A 5,813-nucleotide genomic window follows, 5' to 3' on the forward strand; every position below is an offset into this window, starting at 1 on the left:
TTTCTGCCTATAGAACCTCAGTGACTTTCAGAGGTACTCTGAATTAAATTCAGTCTCTTAGAGTTACTCACAGCAACAGATGATGAGCTGTATTATTGATTTGCCATGACTTAGTGTTCTTATGACAGATGGAAAATATCAATCATGTCATTAACTCAGCTGACCTTTATCTCTTATTGGGAATTTCTCAATGAAGGGAGTAAGTGCATGGATTCACTATCAGCACGATAGAATTCTGTCTCAGAATTTCCCATACCTGCAGTTTCTCCTTCCCTTTTTCTGCTCTTTGCTTCAGATGCTCAATTCACAGCAGCCTCTCAGCTCCTAAAATGAATGAACCAAGTTATCTTTCACCGTTGAGTCATCTGTGCATGTCTTCTATTTCTGAAATGTCTGTAACTATCCCCTGCGTGACTTCTTTTCATCCTTCACATCACACTTCTGATCTCAGAGAGATATCCCCAGGTTACATATTCATAATAGGTTATCCTATTTTATAGCACCCTGTTATTTTTCTTTTATGTCGGCTGTCATAATGTAGAACTATATACCTAAATGCTGCCCTGTTTCCAGAAGACTTAAGAAAGGCAAATGATGGTACCCTCTAGTCAGCTATGTTTCACAATAGCCTATGATAGATTGTTAGAAGTCCTAGTCTATAGAAACCTACTGAAATTTATTTGATCCAGAGCTTCCGAAAATTACCAATCAGTGCTAAATATTTTGGAAAGCTATATGGCAGGCTTTTTAGAAAAGACTGCTCAAATCTTTTCAAGTTCTACATTTTCTAGAAAGGGAGGACACAGGTTAGTTATTGCCTACCCCGTAAGTTAAGCTAACAGTTCAGGGCTGTCTTTGATGGACATACCAGTATTTACAGTATGTATATTTCCATTGAGTGACTGAGCTCACTCTTGCCATTCTATTTTATTACCTCTGTTTTACTATGTTAGACAGCTGTTTTTGGTTTTGTTTTATCAATCTTTATTCTAGTATCTTCCTTGAAAATCATCACAGACTAGATTTTATCAGAATACACAAAATATTTATGATTCTTCCCCCCATTCCTATCCACAATAAGCCATCATCTATTATTCCACTGCATGTTGGTGGTGTCTATTACAGTATGAATAAAAATGGATCAAGTAAATTACAAAAATTATTTAAATATATCCCTCCTGTTCTATTGTAAGCCCCTAAAGGGAAGGATGTTTATGTTCTCATTCTGAATTTCTCAAATTTATCTAGGGCCCTACAAGAAATAAATACCAGAGAATTTAAATGTGAGGAGTATATTTTTGGAGGTAATCAATGTATTAGAGGGGAGACTGACAAAAATATAAGCAGTTGTAATGTGTTCTATGACAGAAAAATATGAGCAGACATAAAGGCTCCTGGGATTGCTTTCCAAAAGAGGCAGTGCATTAGCTAGACAGATCAAACAAACAAACAAACATGCTTTCACCCTGTGGAAGAGGAGAAAAGCAGAACTAACACCATAGTACAGTCATGCAGTGTTTTCTATATGGAACTCTTTACTCTGACTAAATGCTGCTAAACTTTAGAATTAATTGTCAATTCTGGGAGAAGTCTTTCTGAGACCCTCACAAACCAAACCAGTATCCCAACAGAGACATGTCATTTATTGTTGCTTCATAATGTTCTTAATATAGAAATAATTCTTATTTCTATTTCCTCTAAAATGCACTCACCACAAGAGGAAGACACTATTTTGGTCTTTGGCATACCCTTAATACTCAGAAAAATGTCTTAGGTTCTCTATCAGTACTTGTAGAACACGTGAAAAAGCAGCAAAGTGGATGTGTTTTTTTCTGTAGGTTAGGGAGTGATAGAAAAATTGTAGGGCAAGAGGTAGATTTTGAAATGTATGCTGAAGAATTGGGATTTTATTTTATTGTGGACAGGAAATCATTGAAGGCATTTTGAGAAAAAATATCAGTCAAGAAGTTATACTAAGTTTCTGACTTAGTGAGCTGCCCCACAAAACAATCATTGAAACTGACAGTGTATATTACATAGATAGAATTCGTGTGTGTGTGTTCCCATGATGCAAGTTGAGTGTTTTTTTCACTTGAGTTTTTTTATACTTGTAAAAATACCATCGTTAATAATATGAACATGAATAATTACTCGCAATCTTTTGATTTACGTGTATTTTTAAGGCAGACTACTCCAGAGAAAGCTGGAAATCTAGATCTCAATAATTCTTATCTCCTCTGCACTTACCTGCATTATTAGATTAGTAGTTAGTTATTCACATGTTTAAAAGATTTGGAAGGCAATAACTAATAAAACTATTTAATGCCATAGAGCTGGGTTATCTGATGTAGTAGCCATTAGTTATATTTGTTCATATAAGTTTAAATTAATTTAAATTAAATTAAAACTTAGTTCTTGGCCCTCCCAATGGCACAATGGATAAAGACGCAGCACTGCAAGCTAGCTGCAGCCGCTAAGTTTAAGTTGGATCCCTGGTCCGGAGGTGACCCACATGGTGCAGCAAACCTCTCCTGTCTCACTGGCTACTCCCCTCAGCAATGTACTTTGACGACCTACCTGTTTTGCTCCCCACTCTGCAGTAAATTCTCTCACCATCCCTGCACCTCTGGCTTGCACCCCATTTCTATATACATAAATAAACAAATCTTAAGAAATTCTTAAATTCTCCACATGTTGAATTATACTTTGACTTCTACAGGAAACTCTACTGAACAGCACTTTAACTTGAAAGATCTTAACTGAAACTAGAAAGAAAACTTAATCATGCTAATTTTCATATTTGTAGTGCTATATGTTTTTCCAAGCCTACTTTCCTGCATTATCTTACTTTATTCTGAGAACAAGCTGTACTGAGAGATTGTGGTCCCAACGCAGGTGAGGGGTGTGGAGAGAGCAATGCCACTGACATGCCAGTTTCTCTTTGGTAGCAGCACATGGGCTTTACTGAGAGAATTGGACTCACCCACAGATATCGATCTGGATGATAGATTAAAAAAAAAAAAAAAGGACTATCTCTGGGTCATGGATTGTAGAGAAAGTTAAAATAAACACAGAGTGGGGTGAATGTTTACCCTGACTGAAATCATCTCTTCTGTTATTTCATGTGACAGTGTTTTAGCAATGCGTTGCAGAACAAAAGATAGAATGGTATGAGAAATGTATACATTTTAATCAGATTGAAAGAAATATAACTTCTTTCAAGAGAGTGATCAACAGCCGACAATTAGAGTAAAGAAGTGAAAATGCCCTTCTTGGTCCAGGCAAGACTGTTTATCTGATGGACTATAACAAGGGCTAATTTACAGTGACAGCAGCAGCAGGAACAGCTTCCTAGCAACCTCCTAATAGTCCAGCATGTCCCGGCCACTGATCCTGGTCACTCAGCCACCCAAGCAGTACTGCTATTTCCTAGTTCTCTGTCTCTCTTGTGCTTATATATATGAGCAAAGCAGGGGAAATAAAATGGATGATCCATAATGTAGATTAACAGAAGGAATATGGTTAACAAATAAAGCAGACTATAAAACCTTCAGCTTAAAATCTGAAGTTGTAAATCACATAAAAACCATGGCCTGGAGTATACTGTGTTACTCATAAAATTTCAATTTGTGTAAGTGGATGTTGCTCCTGGTTACCCATAAAGACGCAAAGTGGCAATAGTTTCCATAGGATGTAACTTTCACAACCATCTCCTGTACTTGTGGCCTGGGGGAGTTCTGCCTGAGGACTTCAGGATCCACACATGGGAGCCTTGGGTCATGACACCAAAAGGAAAATTCCACTTGCTGCTTATTAAGTTTAATAATGCAGGGCAAATTTTAATAAAACCAGGTGAGACTGCTAAGCACTTCACAAGTGAACACAAATAGTTGATGATGGGAGAACATATTTCTGGAGGATGTATTCTCTTTTTGGAGTGCTCTCTTAGATAGCTGTTCCTTTATCATTCATCAAAATAGAACAATTTCTTAGTAAACTGATAAAATGCATTGATCACATGCTGATGGCACTCAGTGTCCATCCCAGCTTACAAAGTTATATTAATTTCTGGACATTTGTTTGAAAGATCCATGGAGACTGAAGTAAACATTTTCACCCAGATATGGGATGCTTTTTCCTCTTCCAGGAAAGTATTAGTGGTTCAATATTTTGATTCAAAACCATCAGTAGTTTAAGTTACAAATATATTACTGCTATAGTATCATTCTACCTCTTGCTTCACAAGTTATTAAGGCCATTTTTTCGTGTGTATATTTGAGGCCCCTCTCTTGAACAGGAAATTGAACAGTGGGAAAACTTGAGATTTCTGTCTTCTCCTTAGTCGAGACCTCAAGTTCTTTGTTTTACCCACATTGCTGCAAGCAAGCTCAGTATAAGTCCCATCCAGGAAAATTGGAAGCAGAAGAGATTTAACTCTGCAGTTAGGATTCTCACTCATTCTCGTCCTTTATTCCAGGCACATGGCTCTTAAAGCTCTTCTGGTTTCTCTTGAATACTCTTCACCCTACTGCACACACAGTAGATGTACTGGCTACAGAATTTCTGGTAGCCCAGAGAGGACTAAACTATCAATATAGCATTGAAATTTGGTTTCTTTCAGCCTTTTGTTTTTATTCTCTAGTGATTTTAATTAACCCATGATATTTGTATATATTTACTTAGTTTTGACTGGAGAATATTCTGTTAAGACTATGTCCATTTCATCTGAAAGAGCAGACAAAAGATTGCCTCTGATGCTGAATTTATTACTGCATGCTATTCTTTGAAATAAATACTGAAAAACCTTAGGACATCCTCTTCATTTTATCAAATTCTATTGAAATCCAAAGGCATTAAAATATATAATATTGTCCTCCATTGGTATATTTTGATTCCTCATTTTTATTTTTGAAAGAGAAAATTATTTAGGCATTTCAAGACAAGACTTTATGATTATCACTTTAATCTATTCCAGCCCTAAAAGTTTTAAAGTTTTTTAGTCATAAGAAAACTTATGTCTTACACTACTTTTAAGAATCAAATTTGAGAATTATATAACATTCTGAAATGTACAATTTTATTTTAGAGGTCATTATCTTTTATTGCTTTCACCTTCAAAATTTACTATTTATTCAGCTTAGCAAAGACACTTCTTTTTTCTCCCTTTTGTTCTTTTTAAATTGCTTCATGAATCATTCAAATTTACTCTCTACATAAAAGCAGCAGAAAATCCTTTTTGCACCTTACCAACAAAATGTTTATTTAATCCTTACTAATTTCAAGAAAATTTCAGTACTCTCCATGCAAAATATTTCCTGTTCAGTCAGCTTTCTTATTGAATAATTACCTTAGGTTTGGAAAGTACTCTGTTACATCCTTTTCAGCTAATGCAATTCAAATCTGGAAGAAAAGAAAAATTCTCTCATATTTAATGGTCCATAAATTTTCTCTTAACTAAATGATTCCTTCATTCTGTATAATCTGATGTAAACTCCCCTTCATTTTCTACAAATTCATTTTTGCAGATTTATTCCCTTTTCCCTAATCAGTACACTTCAGTTAGGACCACCATAAAGTTTGCAAGGGCACTAATAATTATTGAACTGCAGAAAAATTTTAGTACCATTAAACAAACTCATCTCAAGAGGTTTATTAATCTCTAATAAAAAGCTAAACTTTATTTAGCTATGTATTTTTTTTTCATTATAACAACACTATCAGGTAGGTACTCTGATGTTCCTACATCACAGATATAGAAACTGAAGGTTGAAGAATTAAGAAGATTGTTCAAGTAATAATCTTTTTTTTTTTTT

General features: G+C 35.2%; 1 long non-coding RNA gene across 1 annotated transcript in view; it reads right to left on the bottom strand.

Moving 5' to 3' along the window:
• Positions 1 to 266: 266 nt before the first annotated feature.
• The window catches only part of LOC105853231, a 10,370-nt gene continuing 4,823 nt past the window's right edge, over positions 267 to 5,813 (bottom strand). The window contains exons 2-3 of the long non-coding RNA XR_001145072.1: positions 5,348 to 5,400; positions 267 to 324 (exon numbers count right to left, since the gene is read on the bottom strand). This is a non-coding gene — a long non-coding RNA (uncharacterized LOC105853231). The remainder of the gene's footprint in view (positions 325 to 5,347; positions 5,401 to 5,813) is intronic.

This window comes from Condylura cristata, unplaced genomic scaffold (genome assembly GCF_000260355.1).
Source record: "Condylura cristata isolate star-nosed mole 26May11 unplaced genomic scaffold, ConCri1.0 scaffold00005, whole genome shotgun sequence".
NCBI classification, from domain to species: Eukaryota; Metazoa; Chordata; class Mammalia; order Eulipotyphla; family Talpidae; genus Condylura; species Condylura cristata.